The sequence below is a fragment of the Cetorhinus maximus genome, chromosome 20 (genome assembly GCF_964194155.1).
Source record: "Cetorhinus maximus chromosome 20, sCetMax3.hap1.1, whole genome shotgun sequence".
Lineage (NCBI taxonomy): Eukaryota > Metazoa > Chordata > Chondrichthyes > Lamniformes > Cetorhinidae > Cetorhinus > Cetorhinus maximus.
Window position 1 is genome coordinate 38,404,227 of NC_135898.1, and position 22,138 is coordinate 38,426,364.

Here is a 22,138-nt window from a genome sequence, read left to right on the forward strand (position 1 = left end):
TTTATGTGTTCTATTTGGGTCAGAACTATAATAAAATGGTACAGACATGTTAGCAAAGGGTTAAGACACAAGCCAAAGAAAATTGAACCATTAAGCCATTACACCTCTGTCAGTTCACTAAACCCTTACTCATAAATAAAATCTTCAGGTCAGTTTGACACAGCACTTTGCGATTCACTATAGACTGATGGAATACAACTGCAATCTTTTGCTGACTTCTCAATCTCAGTGTTACTGCCGAGCGATTGAACAGAAGCCAATTGCTTTCACACCGGAGAGCAAAATTGGAGAGAGAAGCCAGAAACTGCTGTTGGTGCATTATTGAGAATTACTTTTCCTTTCCAAATGTGACAAAGAAAACAAGCTTAACACAAGGTACTCCTATTTTCAGAATGTAGGTTAGGAATGGAGTTTTAACACTCACAATGGTAAGTGAGCCAATGAATGGGAATAATCAATTATTTGCATATTAACATAGTATTCGCATATTATTCGTATATTCGCAAGTAACATTCGTACCACACAAGTGTCACACAATGGCCATCTCCAACAACCATCGCCCCTTGATGTTCAATGGCATTACCATCACTGAATCTCCCACAATCAACATCCTGGAGGTTACCATGGACCAGAAACTGAACTGGACTAGCCATATGAGTACTGTGGCTGCAAGAGCAGGTCAGAGGCTAGGAATCCTGCAGCAAGTAACTCACCTCCTGACTCCCCAAAGCCTGTCCACCATCTACAAGGCACAAGTTAGGAGTGTGATGGAATACTCTCCACTTACCTGGATGAGTGCAGAACCCACAACACTCAGAAAACTTGACACCATCCAGGACAAAGCAGCCACTTGATTGGCACCACATCCACAAACATTCACTCCCTCCACCACTGACGCACAGTAGCAGCAGTCTGTACCATCTATAAGGTGCACTGCAAGAATTCACCAAGGCTCCTTCGACAGCACCTTCCAAACCACAACCACTATCATCTAGAAAGACAAGGGCAGCAGACACATGGGAACACCACCACCTGGAAGTTCCCCTCCAAGTCACTCACCATCCTGACTTGGAAATATATCGCCGTTCCTTCACTGTCACTGGGTCAAAATCCTGGAACTCCCTCCCTAACAGCACTGTGGGTGTACCTACACCACATGGACTGTAGCGGTTCAAGAAGGCAGCTCACCACCACCTTCTCAAGGGCAATTAGGGATGGGCAATAAACAGTGGCCCAGCCAGTGAAGCCCACATCCCATGAATGAATTTAAAAAAAAAATCTCCTCTGCACTCTCTCCAGGGTAATTATGTCCTTCCTGTAATATGGTGACCAGAACTGTACACAAAATTCCAGCTGTGGCCTAACCAGCGTTTTATACAGTTCCATCATTATATCTCTGTTTTTGTAAAGGAAAGCATTCCATATGCTTTCTTTACCACCTGTCCTGCCACCTTCAGGGACCTGTGGGCATGTACTTCAAGGTCTCTCATTTCCGCAACCCCTCAATATTCTCTCATTTACTGAATATTCCCTTGCTTTGTTTGCCCTCCCCAAATGCATTACCTCACAATTTTCTGGATTGAATTCCATTTGCCACATTTCCACCCACTCAACCAAACAATTGCTATCATTCTGGAGACAACAGCTATCCTCTTCACTATCAACTATGCAGCCAATTTTTGTGTCATCTGCAAATTTCCCAATCATGCCACCAACATTTAAGTCCAAATCATTAATATGTACTACAAACAGCAAGGGCCCCAACAGTGAGCCCTGTGGAACACCACTGGAAACTGCTTTCCGTTGGCAAAAATATCTATCGGCCATTACCCTTTGCTCCCTGTCACTGAACCATTATGGATCTAACTCGCCACCTTCCCTTGTGTCCCATCGGATCTCACTTTTCTGACCAGTCTACTAGGTGGGATCATGTTAAGTGCCCTTACTAATATCCATGCAGACAACATCCACTGCACTGCCCTCCTCAACCCTCCCTGTTACATCCTCAAAAAATTCTATTAAATTAGTAAGGCACGATCTTCTCTGAACAAAACCATGCTGACTGTTCCTGATCAATCTGTGCCTTTCTAGGTGACAGTTTATCCTGTGTCTCACAATTGATTCCAATAATTTGCCCACCACCGAAGTTAGACTGACCGGCCTATAGTTTTCTTGCCTATCCCCTGCACCCTTTTTAAATAACTCTCACAACGCTCACAGACCTCCAATCCTCTAGTACTTTGTCTGTATTGGATTGGAAAATGATCCTCAGAGCATCTATTATTTCCTCCCTGGCTTCCTTCAACAGCCTGGGATGCAATCCATTCAACCCTGGTGACTTATCCACCTTCAAGGATGCCAGTCCGTCCAGTACTTCCTCTCTCATTATGCTTATTGTATCTAATATTTTACACTCCTCCTTATCTAGAATGTCTGCATCATCCCACTCCTTAGTGAAAACAGAAACAAAGTATTCATTGAGAATTCTGCCCACACCTTCAGCATCAACGCACCAGTTATCATGGACATCTCTGATAGGCCTTACTCTTTCTCCTTAGTTATCCTCTTACTCTTAATGTACTGGTAAAACATCTTTGGGTTTTCTTTGATTTTACCTGCCAATATTTTTTGTATCCTTTCTTTACTTTCCCTTTTTTCACTTCACCCCTGTACTTTCTATGCACCTCTGGGCTTTCACAGTATTAAGCATTTTGTGACTGTCATATGCTTTCTTTTTTCTGCTTTATCTTGGCCTTTATGCTTCTGGATAACCAGGGGCTCTAGATTTAACAGTACCACTCTTTTACTTTTTGGGGACATGTATACAATGTGCCTGTAGAATCTCGCTTTTGAATGCATCCCACTGATTTGACAGTTTCCCTTCTTGCAGCTGTATTTAGTCCACTTTCGCCACTTCAACTCTCAGCTTTATAAAATTTGTCTTCCCCAAATTTAGAACTTTTACTCCTGTTCTATCTTTGTCCTTTTCCACAACAATGTTAAATCTAACAGTATCATGGTCACTATCTCCAAAATGGTCCCCCCACTGCTACTTCATCCATTTGCCTAGCTTCATTTCTTAAGACTAAACCTAGAATTGCACCCCCTCTCATTGGGTTTGTTGCATTTAGGCTGAAAAAGTTCTCTTGAATGAAGTTCAAGAATTTTGTGCCCTCTGTGCTCTTCACACTGTTCGTATCCCAGTTGATATTAGGGTAGCTGAAGTCTCTAACTATTTCTGCCTGAATGTTTTTGTACTCAGAAATCTGTCTGCATATTTGCTGTTCTAACTCCCTTCCACTATTTGGGGGTCACCTGACCTCCCTCAAGCTGTTGGAATCTGTAATATTGCTGTTTGGAACTGAACCCAGGAGTCTACCATTTTATCATCTAATAGGTAGCAGCAGAAAGAGCTCTGTCCAGGTGAAGCGCCTGGCCCTCATCGACATCCCGAACAACTGGAATATTGGAACTCCTGTGCCTGTGCTTTCAAGACTAATTCATCTCTACATGCCTTCTCCCATTGTGGAAGTTCTCACTCCTGGAAACGTGGATCACCCTGCAACAGTTTCAGCCTGCTAACCTCTGAAGGAATATGCCACTGGACTTTAGATTCTGGACTCACATGAAACTGTGGGTGGAATTTTCCGTGCCCATTGGCAGTGGGCGTGTTTGGTGGCATGAGAGGTTAATGTGGCAAGAGGACCAAAAATCAGTTTTGCATCGTTGTTAAACCAGTTTGCCATCGTCCGCTCTGCCTGTCAATGGCGGACCATGTTTCCTACCGTCAGATGTCAGGAACTTCATTGTAATACATCTGCATATCATTATAAGCCCAGCTTACTGGAATCATCCCCCCACACTGGATCGCCCAAGCATGTCAGCGTGATTGCACACCAACGTGTTTCACAACTGTACATAAATTACATGCATCTGGTGAGCTGCACTTCGCTCGGGACTTCAAGGTTTGTTTGCCTACCTTGCTTCGGGCAGCACTCACAGTCATCAGCTCCAGGCTTCACATAGACAGCACCACATCACTTTTAGGGGGGCTCACGGGCAGGTCTCTACCTACCAGACCAGCCTTAAGGTGGGGGTGGCTTTTCATTTGGCTGCAGGGCTAGGGCTGTACTTGGGAAGAGGGATAGCCCACGGTGTGTGTGAGGGCACAAGTTGAGCTGTGCAACTGGCCCCAAGTTGATGAGGGCTGAGGAGGCAGTCTCCAGAAGAGATGAGGTGAGATGGAGATGCAAGGGCGTGTGTCAGAGAGTGAGTGGTGAAGTCCCTTGAGCTGGCAGTGAGTGAGATGCCAGTGAATGTGTGATGGGCTTGTGTGTGAATTTAGATTGATGAGATGGTTGCCATACCCCGGCGACACAGATTAGATTATTCATCCTCTATCTGCATTGGATGGCCAACCTCTTCTGTGCAGCATTGGCACTGACCACCACTGCCATCGCCCCCCAAGCCAGAGTGATGAGATTGCTGGACCTCCTGTGGCCAGAGTGGGGGTAGAGGGCATCACAGCGGGCCTCCACGCCATCCAAAAGGTGTTCCAGAAACGCGTCACTAAATCAGGGGGCTGCAGTCTCTTTGCTTTTGTGGCCATGTCTTCTGTGCAGCTGTTCTGGGCTGAAAACACAGAGGTATGGTGTTTAAATATGGTGCCTGGCATGAGGAAGTGGTGACGTGACAGCGTGGTGGGCAAATGAGAGCCTGCCAACCATCGAAACAGTGTGTTTCCCAGGAATGCATGATTAATGAGGCAGGATTGGAACGATACGGTGTGAAAAGCTGCCATTGCGGCCAGCAGGTAAAATGTTCATTTTCCCGCCCGCTGCCGCACTTAGTGCAAACCTGGGGCGTTTCCACCCAATAAGTCTTATTTTCACCATAGTCTTGCCCTGTACCCCTTTCTTTATCCTTCTTTTATTGTATGAGTGCAAAAGGAGTGGACATTGCAAAACCCTTTCCCTCATTTTGTGTGCGTGTGTGTAAAATGAACTACCCCTCTTAGTTTGCCTTATCTCGAGTTTGCTGTGGGGTTATTAATAGAGAATTCGATAGCTGCAAAACTGAAGGGTTGGGGAAAACATGCTGCCACTTATGAAAGGGGAAATCAGAGATTGAAAACACCTTCCTGTTTACAGTAGGGTAGTGAGAGGGGACATCAGGACTGTTTAAATGAACCCCCCTTTGGTCCATAACAGAAATTGTGAGCTCACATCTGGGATTCATCCAATTTGAATTTGACTCAAATCCAAGTTAAGAGACGAACCACATTAGAGATAAAAAACGTCAACTGGAAGCCAAAAAGGGAATGTCCGGTGGCTGGAACTAATTTTAAGACGAGCAACTTGCCCCAGTAAATTTCTTGTCCTAACACTGAGAAAATGGCAACATTTGATGTCTAAATGTTTGTTCAGCAAGAGAATTTAAGCAGGAAAGTTTGGAGACCCTTGACACATCAATTGAAACCTGTAGCTCAGGAGATACAGTTCAAATTGCCCAGAAAAATCAAAAGAAATGAATTAATCCTGGCGTTGGTGGAACATCTGGATCTGACATTACCAGTAGAGCAGTCAGATGAAGAGCTCATTCATGGCTGCGAATCCCTTCCCCTAGCCAATATCGAGCTGAAAAAACTTAAAATGGAGCTAGAATTTAAGGAGAGGGAAAGAGAGATAGAAAGAGAGAGGGAGAGAGCAAAGGAACAGGAGAAAAAAGAGTGGGTAAAGATAGCAAGGGAACAAGAAAAGGAAAGAGAATTCTAGCTCCGAAAATTGGGAAATGGGGCTAGCAGCTCAAAGGGAGAGAGAGAGAGCAGACAACTGTCCGCTGCAAGGGAAAATCTCTCTCTTCCTAGCAGCATTCCCTATCCCCCAAACCATTCTCTGAGGCCCTTAAGTATGTGAGATTCCTTCCCAAATTTGAAGAGACTGATGTGGAGTAATTTTTTACCACCTCTGAGAAAATAGCAGGACAGCTAAAATGGCCCTCGGAGACCTGGACATTTTTATTTCAAGGGCAGCTGTCAGGGAGAGCTCAAGAGGCCTGCTCCATGCTGCCTTTTGAGGTGTCCCTAAATTATGAGCAGACTGATGCTGCCATCCAAAGTGCCAATGTGTTAGTACCAGAGCCATATTGCTAGCAATTCTGGAACGCTCGTAGTAAGCCAACCCGAACCTACATCGAGTTTGAATGGCTGAAACAAATGGCGCTTGACCAATGGATAAGATCCCCAAAAATCCCACGCACCTATGAGGGATTGTCTGAGCTGGTACTGATGGAGGAATTCAAGAATTGCCTACCTTCCAATCTGCGATTACACCTATAGGAGCAGAGAATCCTCACAGCCAGGGGTGCAGCAGTCACAGCAGGCAGCTATGACCTCACTCATAGGCCTGTAAATCAGACGGACCCTTTCCAAACCATTCCAATGAGCATTGGAAAAAGAAGCAGGGCAATCTAGAGAGGAAAGGGACCCCCCCAGAAAAGAAAACACAAAAGGGGCTGCAAGAAGACCCCTACAGCCCTGTTGTAGCGTGGCCGAGTTGTACTGTTAATGATAGAGTTGATCAGTAGACACTTCTTGGGTGGAAACATTAAGTTTACTTACAATGTACTCAAAAGCAACTACACGTGTGCTTTTAACTCCAGCTCTATCTCTGACTCCCGAAGGGCCTCTTCTGCACTGAGATTCTGTGAGGTAGATCGCTCTACTCTCCCATTGGTTACTACAGATCATATGATCTTGCCTAACAAGTATTATTCTTAAAGGTACCTTACACAATAAATAAAATCATAATTACTACATTCCTCCGCCTTTAACTTGGCTATACATATTATATTTACAAGTACATATTTTTCAAGACAACATAATATTTACACTGGGTAAGGAATTTACAGGTTCAGTCTTTCAGGTGGTTTCCTGGTACATGTGGAACGTCGCAGCTCCACAACTTCAGATTCTTTGTCAGAATCCTCAGTTTCCAGAGTTGCCTGAACATCAGGTGCTTCGGTGGGCACCTGCAGTTCTGTATCCTCGACTCTTACAAGAACATCAGACATGGCAGTCGTGGGTTGAGTATCCTCCAATAGGAAACACAGACCCGGTCATGATCACTGGTGGAACCAAATCTTGGTAATTTGTCGCTCTCTTCTTTAAATGGTCCACATGCTTATGGATGATCCGGCCTTCCACATCCACGTGGTAAGATAGAGGTCCAGTCACTGCACTTATTTCACCCGGTAACCACTTTGGTCCTTCCTCGAAGTTCTTCACGTATACCGTCTCTCCCACGGTAAATTTCCTCTCGTGACTATGCCAGTCGTGTCTAGTTTTCTGGCTTCCCTGACTCCTTTCCACCTTCCCCTCTAAATTTGGCATTATTAAGCTCAATCTCATCCTGAGACAGCGTTTCAACAATAACTCCACAGGTGTGCACCTGTTGTTGTGTGAGGGGTGGTCCTGTAATGAAAAAGAAAGTGTGCTGGCTTGGTTGCCAAGGAATCACCAGTGATCTTTTCCATGCCAGCTTGAATGTTTGAACCGCCCTTTTGGCCAATCCATTTGAGGAAGGCTAGTACGGTGCATTTTTCACATGAGTGATAGATACCTTTGAGGCTGATAAACCATTGAAACTCAGCACTCGTAAATGCTGTGCCGTTATCGGAAATAAGACCATAAGACCATAAGACATAGGAGCAGAAATTAGGCCATTCGGCCCATCGAGTCTGCTCTGCCATTCAATCATGGCTGATAAGTTTCTCAACCCCATTCTCCCGCCTTCTCCCCGTAACCTTTGATCCCCTTACCAATCAAGAACCTATCTCGGTCTTAAATACACTCAATGACCTGGCCTCCACGGCCTTCTGTGGCAGTGAATTCCATAGATTCACCACTCTCTGGCTAAAGAAGGTTCTCCTCATCTCTGTTCTAAAAGGTCTTCCCTTTACTATGAGGCTGTGCCCTCGGGTCCTAGTCTCTCCTACTAATGGAAACATCTTCCCCACGTCCACTCTATCCAGGCCTTTCAGTATTCTGTAAGTTTCAATCACATCCCCCCTCATCCTTCTAAACTCCATCGAGTATAGACCCAGAGTCCTCAAACGTTCCTCATATGTTAAGCCTTTCATTCCTGGGATCATTCTCGTGAACCTCCTCTGGATCCTCTCCAGGGCCAGCACACCCTTCCTGAGATACGGGGCCCAAAATTGCTCACAATATTCTAAATGTGGTCTGACCAGAGCCTTATAAAGCCTCAGCAGATCCCTGCTTTTATATTCTAGTCCTCTCGAAATAAATGCCAATATTGCATTTGCCTTCCTAACTACCGACTCAACCTGCAAGTTAACCTTAAGAGAAACCTGAACTAGGACTCCCAAGTCCCTTTGCACTCCAGATTTCTGAATTCTCTCCCCATTTAGAAAATAGTCTATGCCTCTATTCTTCCTACCAAAGTGCATGACCTCACACTTACCCACGTTGTATCCCATCTGCCACTTCTTTGCCCATTCTCCTAACCTGTCCAAATCCTTCTGCAGCCTCTCCGCCTCCTCAATACTACCTGTCCCTCCACCTATCTTTGTATCATCTGCAAACTTAGCCAGAATGCCCTCAGTTCCTTCATCTAGATCATTAATGCATAAATTGAAAAGTTGTGGTCCCAACACTGACCCTTGCAGAACTCCACTAGTCACCGGCCGCCATCCTGAGAAGGATCCCCTTATCCCCACTCTCTGCCTCCTGCCAGACAGCCAATCTCCTATCCATGCTAGTACCTTGCCTCTAACATCATGGGCTCTTATCTTACTAAGCAGCCTCCTGTGCGGCACCTTGTCAAAGGCCTTCTGGAAGTCCAAGTAGATAACATCCATTGGCTCTCCTTTGTCTAACCTGCTTGTTACCTCCTCAAAGAATTCTAACAGATTTGTCAGGCATGACCTCTCCTTGAAACCATGCTGACTTTGCCCTATTTTACCATGCACTTCAGAACTCTGGGGTGTAATCCATCTGGTCCAGGTGATTTATCCACCTTCAGAACTTTCAGTTTTCCTAGCACCTTCTCCTTGGTAATGGCCACCATACTCGCCTCTGCCCCCCAACTCTCTTGAATTTTGGGAATGTTACTCGTGTCTTCCTCCATGAAGACTGACGCAAAGTACCTATTCAGTTCCTCCGCCATTTCTTTGTTCCCCACTACTACTTCTCCAGCATAATTTTCCAGTGACCCAATGTCCACTTTTACCTCTCTCTTCCCCTTTATATATCTAAAAAAAACTCTTGCAATCTTCTTTTATATTACTGGTTAGTTTATCCTCATATTTAATCTTCTCCTTCCTTATTTCTTTTTTAGTTGTCCTCTATTGGTCTTTGTAGGCTTCCCAATCCCCTGGCTTCCCACTGCTCTTCATCGCATTGTATGCTTTCTCTTTAGCTTTTATGCTGTCCCTGACTTCCCTTGTCAGCCATGGTTGCCTCATCCTCCCTTTAGTATGCTTCTTCTTCCTAGGGATGAATTTTTGCTGTGTCTCCCAAATTACTCCCAGAAACTCCTGCCATTGCTGTTCCACTGTCTTTCCTGCTAGGCTCATCGCCCAGTCAATTCTGGCCAGTTCCTCCCTCATGCCTCTGTAGTTACCTTTATTCAACTGTAATACCGTTACATCTGATTCCAGCTTTTTCCTCTCAAATTGTAGGGTAAATTCTATCATATTATGGTCACTTCCTCCTAAGGGTTCCTTCACCTTAAGCTCCCTTATCAAAACTGCCTTATTACACATCACTAAATCTAGAATTACCTGTTCCCTAGTGGGCTCCACCACAAGCTGCTCCAAAAAGCCATCTCGTAGACATTCCACAAATTCCTTTTCTTGGGATCCACTACCAGCCTGATTTTCCCAGTCTACTGCATATTGAAATCCCCCATGATCACTGTAACCTTGCCTTTCTTACACGCCTTTTCTATCTCCTGGTGTATCTTGTGCCCCACATCCTGACTACTGTTCGGAGGCTTGTACATAACTCCCATTATGGTTTTTTTACCTTTGCGGTTCCTCAACTCTACCCACACAGATTCTACATCATCTGACCCTACGTCGTTTCTTGCTATCAATTTAATTTCATTTCTTACTAACAAAGCAACCCCACCCCCTCTCCAACCTGCCTATCTTTTCGATAAGATGTATATCCTTGGATATTTAGCTGCCAGTCCTGATCCCCCTGCAGCCATGTCTCCGCGATGCCCACCACATCATACCTGCCAATTTCAATCTGCGCCACAAGCTCATTTACCTTATTTTGTATACTGCGTGCATTCAGATACAACACCTTCAGTCCTGTATTTCCCAACCCCCTCTCATTGTTGTCCCTTTATCTGATGTGCTTGAAGTTAGATTCCTAGCCCTTTCCAAACACTCTGTCCTATTTTGTGATCTGGAGACTTTAATAGCCTCTCCTGGGCTCTCCTTTCTTTTCAGTTCTTTCATAATTTTCCATGAAGTTGAATCCACCCCCCAACATGCTAACCTGCTGCTTTGTTTCCTATTAGTCATACTTCTTGGAGTTTTACCCTTCCCTTCCCCCACCCCCCCACTTTCTAGTTTAAAGTCCTGTTGACCACCCTATTTACCCTTTTCACTAGAACATTGATCCCAGATCGGTTCAGTTGGAGACTGTCCCAACGGTACAGATCCCTCCTGTTCCAATACTGATGCCAGTGCCCCATGAAATGGAACCCCTCTTTCCCGCACCACTCCTTTGGCCACGTGTTTACTTCCCTTATTCTCACGTCCCTATGCCAATTTGCACGTGGCTTGGGTAGTAATCCGGAGATTATAACCCTTGAGGACCTATTCTTTAATTTAGTTCCTGGTTCCTGGTTAATCCCCAAACAGGTCCTCTTTCCTAGTCTTACCTATGTTATTTGTCCCAACGTGGACCACAACAATTGGATCCTCCCGCTCCCTCTGCAAAATCCTTTCAAGCTGGTCAGAGATGTCCCTCATCCTGGCACCGGGCAGGCAACATACCATGCGGGACTCTTGATCCTGCTTACAAAGGATGCTATCAATTCCCCTAATTATAGAATCCCCTACAACTACCACTTGTCTTTTTGCTCCCCCCTCTTGAATGGCCTCCTGTGCCACGGTGCCGTGGTCAGCTGGCTCATCCTCCCTACAGCCCTGTTCCTCATCCACACAGGGAGCAAGTACCTCATACCTGTTGGACAAGGTCAAGAGCTGAGGCTCCTCTGTTCCTGAACACAGGATCCCTCTACCTGCCTCACTTGCAGTCACACCCTGCTGACCCTGACCACTGACCGAATTTGAGGTACTTAATCTACCGGGTGTGACCGCCTCCTGAAACAAAGCGTCCAGGTAACTCTCCCCCTCCCGGATGTGCCACAGCGTCCGGAGCTCGGACTCCAGCTCATCAACCAACACTTGCTGCAGATGTGGTCACTGAGGCTCGCAATGGGATCTGCCAGCTCCCACATCATACAGCTACAGCACATTACCTGCCCAGCCATCTCGACTTAGTTAATTAATATATTAATTAGCTTTGCAGTGTTTTTTTTCAAATTTGGTGCAGATTTCCTACTAACCAATCAGGTCACAGCTTTCCTGTGATGTCACTTTTTCAGTTTTATCCTGCGTCTCCGCCGCTCTCCTCGCGCTCTTTTATCCTGTGTCTCCGCCGCTCACCTCGCGCTCTTTTATCCCACGTCTCCGCCGCTCTCCTCGTGCTCTTTTATCCTGTGTCTCCGCCGCTCTCCTCGTGCTCTTTTATCCCGCATCTCCGCCGCTCTCCATGCGCTGTTTTATCCTGCGTCTCCACCGCTCTCCTCGCGCTCTTTTATCCTGCGTCTCCACCGCTCTCCTCGCGCTCTTTTATCCTGCGTCTCCGCTGCTCTCTTGTGCTCTTTTATCCTGCGTCTCTGCCGCTCTCCTCGCGCTCTTTTATCCTGTGTCTCCGCCGCTCTCCTCGTGCTCTTTTATCCTGCGTCTCCGTCGCTCTCCTCACGCTCTTTTATCCTGCATCTCCGCCGCTCTCCTCGCGCTCTTTTATCCTGCGTCTCCGCCGCTCTCCTTGTGCTCTTTTATCCTGCGTCTCTGCCGCTCTCCTTGCGCTCTTTTATCCTGCGTCTCCGCCGCTCTCCTTGTGCTCTTTTATCCTGCGTCTCTGCCGCTCTCCTTGTGCTCTTTTGTCCTTTTAACTACTTCTGGTAGTCTGTGAATGGCAAAACTCCGACGCAGTTTCTCAATTGTAGCAGCCGACATTGGTGACTTCATCTCTTGTATGTCCAACCATTTTGAATGGGCATTGACAATGAGCAGAAACATTGTTCCCAGGAAAGGTCCAACTTAGTCAATGTGTAACCACACCCAGGTCTACCTGGCCACTCCCATGGATGTAATGGAACTGTCATTGGCAACTTTTACAGATGCTGACTTTGCAAACCAGGCTTTACTTGACTCTCTATTTCAACATCCATCCCAGGCCATCATCGATAGCTGTGTGCTATGGTCTTCATTCGGGAAATTCCTGGATGGGCATTATGTAGTTCAATTAAAAGCAGCTCCCTTCCCTTTGGAGTAACTATCATTCATGCTCCCCATAATAAGATGCCATTCTGGCTGGTTATTTCAAGTATGGTTTCATTTAATCAGATACGGGCTCCTGTGACCAACCAAGTAGCACTTGTTCTCGTACCTGAGGTAGGACTGGGTCCCAACTTGTCCAGTCTCTGATCTGTCGAGCACGTACTGGTGAGGAATCTAAGAAATTTAACAGTAAAACAAGTTCCTGTGGAACTGGGGTGTGCTCATCATTTTCTTGTAAAGGCAAATGATTAAGGGCATCAGCATTTGCGATTTGATTGCCAGAATTAAGGCCCTGTTAGTATTTCTGTATCTTCTTTCTATATACCTTCTTCTTTCTAGTGCAGACTTTAATCTTGGCCTTCTTTTTGAATTCACTGTTGGCCAGACTTCTCTCAGATGCAAGCTCAACTTGTCTGAGTTCAGTGGCTGAGTCTCCCAAAATTTCACTATCTGTCTGCTCTTGAGAAATTCTGCGTCTTTGGCTTTATTTAGCTGATACTTCAGCTCTTCTGTCTCCTTATTGTATTTGTTTGCTGTCTCCTGGAAAATTGAACATTGTTGTGTCTTCTCTGCCAACTCATTCTTCAGGTTGTTCAGAGAAATATTGAATTCTTTCTGTTTCTCTTCATATTTTTCCTGAGGTATAAACTTTGACCTGAGGGAATCTTGCAGTGTGTGAAGGTCTTTCAACAGGTTTTTTTTTTTCCCTTCAGAGGTTGCTCACCTCATCTCGAACTCTGTCATCAAGCAGGGTCTCTTCGAGTTTGTTCTGTTGTTCTTCCTTATTTTGGCTTAAGACAGCCTGCATTTCTTCAGGTTGTTGAGTCCTTACACACTCCTTTCTCAAAGCAGGAACACTTTCAGCTTCCTCTTGAAATTCCAGTGGCCAATCAAGATTGATTTCCTTTAGTCAATTTCACCCTAGAAGGTTTGGTCCTCTGCCTCTCAATACTAACACTGGTAGCTTTGCCGATTGGCTTCTATAATGGACAGTTACTCTGCTTATGCCTTTTACTTGAATGTCTTCATATGTATATGTTTTTAGCTTGGCATCTGTTTCTTCAAAACTTAATTGATGTTCACCATTATTCAAATGTCTGAAGGTATGTTCCCCAATTACTGTAGTGGAAGCTCCTGTGTCCACTTCCATTCTAACAGGTTTGCCATTTACTTTGACTGTGACAAATATTAGTTCTGTCTTTCCAACTTTCAGTTTAAACAACGAGTAATGCCTGAATTTGTTGTTTCAGGCACTTCTACATTGTAGATTTCATTGGGTTTCTTCTTTTGTTTACAAGCCTGCTTGAATCTTTCCTTGCACTGACTCATTATATGTCCATTTTTATGACAATAGTAGCATTCGAATTTTTAAAACTGGCAATTGCTAAAAGGCTAACATTTTCCACCTCTATTAAAATTATTCTTCGATTTTGCTGCTAAGTTATTTTTCTTTATTCTTTGGCTAGCAGGGCTCGTTTCCTGCTTCCCAGCAGAGTCTCACTTTTCCACGCCTCTTTTGGTTGAGGTTTTCCGCCCGATGTCGAGGACGGCGCCATTTTGCACATCCTGTATTGCTTTTGAATCTCTTACTGCACTTTCCATAGCCAGCACTATCTCTAGCACCTTCTTGAAATCCAGATTCACTTCAGACAATAATCTTTTCTGAATAGTGTCCTTTTTCATACCACACACTAAATGATCTCTGAGCATATCATTCAGAGTGGTACTGAACTCACAATGTTCCGTTAGATGCTTCAAATTTGCCACATAGCATGCAGTTGTCTCACCTGGGGCTCTATTTTGCGAATTAAACCTGGACCTCTGCATTGTGACTGAGGACCTAGGTCTGCCAATTCATCAAAATTCTTTAAATCTGGGGCACTGGGTGCTGTCAAACTTCGAATCAAACTGTAGGTTTTGCTCCCTAAAGTGCTCAAGAGGATTGCTCGCCTCTTCTCTTCCCCTGTAATCTTGTTCGCCTGAGAAAAGAACATGAGGTGTTCTATGTGTTGAGACCAATCATCTGTCGTTGGTTTAAAAGGATCAATTCTCCCAAATTGTCGCATTTTGAGAGATGATAACTTGTTCAATTCTAACGAAGCTTGCTACTTACAATCACTGGGTGAGGTACAGTGCCGATTTCTTTTTAACTTTATTTCTTCTGTTCAATCCTGTTTTATCCTCATTGCCGGTTTGTTGTCGGGTGGCTGAGTTGTACTATTATTGATAGAGTTGATCAGTGGACACTTTTTGGGTGGAAACATTAAGTTTATTTACAATGTACTCAGCAGCAACTGCACGTGTGCTTTCAACTCCAACTCTATCTCTACACTGAGTGCTGTGGTAGCCTGTGCTATTGGTTACTACAAATCATGTGATCTTGCCTAACAAGTATTACTCTTAAAGTTACTTTACACCTAAATAAAACCATAATTACTTCAAGCCTGAAAGGAGAATTCCCGGAGGCTGGTGTGTTCCCATTGCAACAAAATAGGTCATTCCAGACCCGGATGCTGGAGTTTGAGAGGGAAGCCAGTTGGCCTAGTAGGGCTTCACATAAATAGTTCCCCCCAGGGGTCCCCGGTGGGTAATGCAGCACAGCCTCGCGATACAGAAACTTACCCATTGGCGGGCATGGCACTATGCGTGTCTGAGCCGGACAAACTCCCAGGGAGCTTCCGGAGTTTTGTCCTTTCGGGAACGGTGTCCTCTACTTGGCCCAAAATGTGAGCAAGTCTCTGGAATTCCTAATCTTCCTTCCCAAAGACCACATCAAAAAAAATGAAATGAATATATATATATATATATCTATGTCAACCTGACTACTCTATAAAACCATTATTTTATTGTTTTTTTGAATCAACAAAGGCTTTTCTCTGATTATCTATGAGTCATAGCAGAAGAATTTCTAATCTTCAGAAACTAGCGGGAACCACTTTATCTGTAAAGAGGCACTAATGCCCCTCTGCCTGCAGAAAATCAAATTCCAAAGAAATGCACATTACATTTCTAAGGCAGAGCTTGCCAACAGAGGTGGTATCTCTACAAGGAGAAAAAGGACCCTGGCTCCTATATTCAACCTCTCAAGATTCTAGACCTGGGAAAATACATCCTTTGTCCAAAACCCAGGAGAAGAAGTGGGAGGTATGTCACATGACCTCCCCCAAATTGCTGGAACCTGCAATATTGCCATGTGGAACTGAACCCAGGCAGGGCACCATTTTATCATCTAACAGGTAGCAGAAGAAAGAGCTCTGTCCAGGTGAAGTGCCTGGCCCTCATCTACACTGTGAACTACTGGAACATTGGAACTCCTGTATCTGTGCCTTCAAGACTAATTCATCTCTACGTGCCTTTTTCAATCGTGGAAGTCCTCGCTCCTGGAAAGACAGATCACCCTGCAATGGTTTCAGCCTGCTAACCTCTGAAGGAATATCCCATTGGACATTTGATTCTGGACTCTGGTCTCACATCAGACTATAACTCTTATTTTTATCGTGTTCTTGTCTTGTACCCCTTTCTTTCCCTCATCCCTCTTTCATTATATGAATGCAAAAGAGGCAGACATTGCGAAACCCCTTCCCGCATTTTGTGTGTGTAAGATAAACTACCCCTCTAATTTTACCTTATCTTGAGATTGCTGTGGAGTTATTAATAGAGAATTGGATAACCCAAAACTGAAGCATAGGGGAAAATATGCCTCCTCTTAAAAAGGGGGAAATCAAGAATACCTTTCTGTTTACAGGCATGTAGTGAGAGGAGAAATCAGGACTGTTTAAAATAATTCCGCTCCTGCCCGTAACACTATTTACTAGCTTAAACATCCACCCCTTTCGCCATTAGTGTACCATAGCTGCAGGGTGTACCATATACTGGATGCACTGCAGCAACTCTCTAAGGCTCCTTTGACAGCACCTTCCAAACACATGAGCTCTACCACCTAGAAGACCAACGACCATCACCACCTGGAAGTTCCCCTCCAAGCCACACACCATCCTGACTTGGAAATATATCCCGTTCCTTCATTGTCACTGAGTCAAAATCCTGGAACTCCCTCCTTAACAGTGTTGTGAGTGTACCTACACCACATGTACAACATCACTTTCTCTAGGGCAATTAGGGATGGGCAATAAATGCTGGCCCAGCCAGTGACAACCCATGAAAGAATTTTTTTTTTATCCATTCATGGGATGTGGGCATCACTGGGCCAGCATTTATTGCCCATCCCTAATTGCCCTTATTTACAGGGCAGTTGAGAGTCAACCACATTGCTGTGGGTCTGGAGTCATATGTAGGCCAGACCAGGTAAGGACAGTAGATTTCCTTCCCTAAGGGACATTACTGAACCAGATGGATTTTTATGACAATTGGCAATGGTTTTATGGTCATCATCAGACTTCTAATTCCAGATTGTTTTTTTTATTGAATTCAAATTCCACCGTCTGCTGTGGTGGAATTCGAACCCAGGTTCCCAGACCATTGTCCTGAATTACCAGTCCCATGACAATACCACTATGCCAACACCTCCCCCTAAGTATATAATGAAAGTCCATCAGTACAGAAACTTGACATCCTGGTAAGAAGCCTACAAATAACTAACTTCATGACCTGCTGAAAATCATCTCTCTGAGGGAGTCCTGGAATAATCCTAACATACAACTCTGGCTATTGAGCCCACCTAGTCTACTCTTCAGGAGTGAAAACTCCTTCACTGGGCATGCAACGCATGCTTTTTCCTCAGGTGAACCAAACATGTGAATTATGAACTATCCTTACATTTTACCATTTGTAAAAGTGCACTATTCTCTTTAACTGTATTTCATCTCGAGTGTGTGACTGTTTTTGTGTGTGTGTGTGTGTGTGTGTGGAAGTCCCGAGTGGGTGACATAGCGTTCGGCTTTCATAGTGAATACGTGAATAAATAATCCCCTTTATTTAAACCCATAAAAGCTTGCTGTTGGTTATTCAAATTGACCCCAAACTCAGGGGTTAAGAAACACACACATCCTCCTTTTCAAAAACACACTGATGAACAGTATGGGAAGGGAATTGGAGTTTCACTTCTCCCTCATCTCTGTCCTTAACAAACCTTTAAGGAAGACGGTGACTTCCACATACACTGGCAACGCTATGTGGATGGTAAATATTTCCTCTTCCTCATTGAGATAGCATAATCTGTTAAAATATCTCTCTTAAACTTTAGTTTTCCTAGGAATTTGCTCTCCTTTTAGTTCCAGATTAGTGGTTGTGGCTTCAGCTGTTCAGGCCCAAAGGTCTGGAATTCTCTCCTTAAACATCTGCTTTCTATATATTTTGCTTCATTTAAGACAGTATTTATACCCTTTGACCAAGAGTTTGATCATCTGTTCTAATATCTCTTTATGTGATGTGATGTCAAATTTTATTTGATAATGCTCCTGTGAAGTGCCTTGGTCTAATTTGCTACATTAAAAAGATATAAATAAATACAAATTATTGTAACATACCGATTGGAGTAGACTCTTTCTGTTAACAGTGCACCTGACAATATGGCTTGTGTGCAACATAACATCATGGGCAGTACTTTCTTGTTTTTGCTGGTTCTCCTCTACCAAATGTACTGGAAAACTAAATGTAATCTGCAAACTGTACTCACAACCTGATGTTTCTACTAAAATATTCAGCAGCTCACTCCAGGTCACAGTCTCTGAAGCTAACACTGGTTCTACATGAGGGCTTCCAAACCATTTCAGGTACAACATGTTATCGCTAAAATGCAGTGCACTCAGCTGTGTACAAGGTATTCTGCCAGCAGTAACAAGCTGAGTCACAGTACAGCATGCCCGGGATGTTGTAGTGCTGAGACCTCATTTTTACAACACACCAATTTGGAGTGTTTGTGAAACACTGGCATTTGTTAAATTGTATTGAGGCATTACTGCTGGAGTTAGGCTTAAGGCAGAGAGTAATTTATAGTCTGCTTTCTAACATGTCCCAGTAGCTGACTCAAGAACTGCATTAGTGGTGATGTAGGAGGGGGTACAGACCATTTCTCTCCCAATCATTCCCAAATATGAAATCCTGCTAAAGATGTATGTACAGCAGGGCAGCCAATATCAGCTATATAATCATTGTGATGAAATTGTTGATGACTGGCCCAAAATAGATTCAGCAAAGCAACTATTGGTCACCTAAACTTGGAATTCCATGGAGATCTATATCTTGATCAAGTGCTGAGAAGTCTGCAGCAGGATAGATTCAGCATTCATCGTACTAATTGGCCTGATCAATACAGTGAAGAACTTATGGCTCCATGTCTCGGCAGTGACATTTGAGTGGTGAGATTTAGGTGGTAAATGACTGATTGCACTTGTGGGAGCGTATTAGGGCTCCTTGTTCAAGCCTCATGCATAGGCACCACGATGACACTAATGATAACAGCTGCCTCTGTCCTGTATGTAGTGTGTACATGTTCTTGAAATTGCTGCTTGAAGTTGTCAATGAGCCACTGTTAATGCATTCTGCACTGCCACTTTCCCTGGCCTGCAGCTACCCACACTCCTACCCCGCCTGTCATGTGACTTTCCAACAACCTCCTTCCACTTCTCATTTCTGTTCCTCCTTCACTGTCCGCCTCACCTGACTCTGCAAAATGATCATAGGAACATGGGAATGCATGTTAGTTTGTATGCTAAGGCAATCAGCACAAAAGACAAACTAAAGGTTAATATATGTTTTTTCGGGCTGATTTATGAGCAAGTGGGTGTCAGGCACAATGGCAGCTGAGCATTAACATGTTTAGGAGGTATCAGTGAGATAGATCAGAGTATTGCTAAGCTCTTGGGAGTACATTTGTTTGAGGTGAGGGTGTGCTATTAATTTGCTCAGCTGGTTTCCCCCCTGACATTCATTTTGTAGATAACATTCGCTCCATGTAATCAACTGGACTGTTTTTGGTTGGAATGGAATTTTCCAGAATGTTTTTTTTACCTTATTGGCCTGTTTATTTTCCGTTGTTTTGCCTCTTTCAGAAGATTATATGGTTCCTGGGATTGGAACAGGGGTGGCGGCGGGTGGTGGGGCGGGGTGGGGGTGGGGTGCGTGGGGGTGTAGGGATGGTGACGATGGGGGATGGGGGTTGGGGAACATGAGTTGTGTTTAGTCATGATGTTTCAATAATCACACTATGGGGCAGGTTTGATCAACCAGACTGAATTTTCCTGCTGGGTCAGTTTTGTATGTTGGTTCTAATTGCTTTTTATTAAATCACATTTCAGCATGTTTATGTAGTTAAAAGCTTTTTAAAATATAATATGTAGATCTTCAGTAATGGCCGAGGGACCCTCACCACAATAAGTGGGGAAATTGAATTCTATCACTGGTAAATATTGTGGGCAGGCACCAAAAAAGTGACAATGAAGGACAGTGGAATGAAAGAATGGAGAGATCAAAGAAGTGAGGATTGTTTCTCTTTCAGCAGAGGAGGTGTTCCATGATTATGAGGGATTTTGATAGAGTAAATAAGAAGGACTGGAGGATGTTCAGGAACCAAAGGATACAGTTTTAAGATAATTGGCCATAAGGGAGATGAGGAGGTTTGTTTTTCTTCAACAGTGAGTTATGAAATGGAATGCGTTGTTGGAAAGGATGGCGGAAGCAGATTCACTTGTAACCTTCAAAAGAGAATTGGATAAATCCTTGAAAAAATGCGGGGTTGTGGGGAGAAGTGGGGCATGCGGCTAATTCGATAGCTCTTGAGGCATATTGGAGTCCTTCCCTGCTATAAACTTCTAAGACTCTATAAAAGCAGCCAGATGCTTGTAAAAACTCAATTGTCTCATGAATGCCCTTTAGAGAAGGAATCCTGTTACCTTCACCGCCACCTTTTTGAGGGCAAAAAGGGGTGGGCAACAGATGCTGGCCTTTCCAGCAATGCTCACATCCCATGAACAAATCTTTTTTAAAAAATCTGACGTGGTACATGATTAACTTAAATGTTATGGCTTTGTCAACGTCATCCACAATCTCAGTGCAAAAATACTCATTGAAATTTGAAGACAAATCAAGACTTTCCCAGTGTGGATTGATTACATTCCAGACCGGAAAGTTGCTGCTGAATACCTCGGGGATCTATTAGCCATGGTCCTGTTCCTCTTCTTTAGAAAAGCAGACGCTGTACAGCATGGATCACCAATTAAAGTTAGAAACTTGGACAAATGGGAAGCACATGGCTGAAGATAATTTTTATCCCAAATAGTTGGAGATTTGAAATATTTGTAAACTTAAGCCAGCAGACAATTATTTTGACCTACGTACCAACCAGTAAAATCAGTAAAAAAAAAACAACCTTAATGGTCCTTAGCTGGAATTGAGGATGGAAAATTTGATTAAAGGACTTCAACAATGGTCTTTCAATCAGTCTGCTGTTCTTGATTACAGTCCACTAGACACAGATGAGCCCATTGAGATCATTCAATCACACCTGGGTTATTAGAGAACAATCTGACTTGTCGAAGGACAGTCTCAATTTTGGAATGATTACAGTTGAGCTAGATTGTTGAGTGTATCAGTGATTGAATTTTACAGGCACCAGAATTGATTAAAATGAGAATATAGCAGTATGTGGTATTTACGTCTCCACCACTGAATAATGAATTGATTGATCTGATGAACAATGACCTTGCTGCGTTAAAAGAAAATCTTCAAAGAATTCACAACTGCATAACATGGGCACTGATGGTGAACCAGGGAGCTAGAAATCACCATTGGTGTCTTTACATTGCCAGGATAGATGTTCGCACAGCATTGATCAAGACAAATCACAGTAAAGAAAAGCAAATGTTATCATTAGTTCCAATGAAAAAAAGAAAGTTAATACAAATTACGATTAACTTTGAAATACTATCCTTCCCCTGACAATTTATTAAAATATTCTTGTAACATTTATATTTAAACAGTAAGTATTGACAATGTATTTACAGGAGCAAATTTATTTGCGAAGGAAGTGATGAACCCAAATTGTAAGGGAGTTAACACTAACAGCCATTAGCATTATTCAAGGGCTTAAGCCAACTGATTATTCCAACCTGGTACATTGATTGAACTCCTTTGCAGTGCTGAGTACGCTTGCTCCTTTTCAGCTGGTTACCCCTACATCATGAAGTCACTCAGAGAGGCCTTTGAAATGGCTGCTGTGAGAAACTGAAAAGAGCAGATTACAACTTGCATTTATGTAGTGCCTTTAATGTAGAAAAATAATGTCCTGAGGAGCTTCACGGAGTGTAATCAAATATAATTGCCACTGAGCCAAAGAAGGAGATGTTAGCAGGGGTGAGTAAAAACTTGGTCAAAGAGGAGGGTTTGAAGGAGGGTGTTAAAGGAGTATAGAGAGACTTAAGGAAGGAATTCTTAGGCTTGATGACTGAAGGCACTACCACCAAAATTATTGGGACTTCTAAGGCATATTCATACCCCATCTTTATAGTCTTGCAGTGAAATTCCTTTTCTGCATTGCAGCATCAGTGAAAGCAGTTGTAAAGAATAACACTGC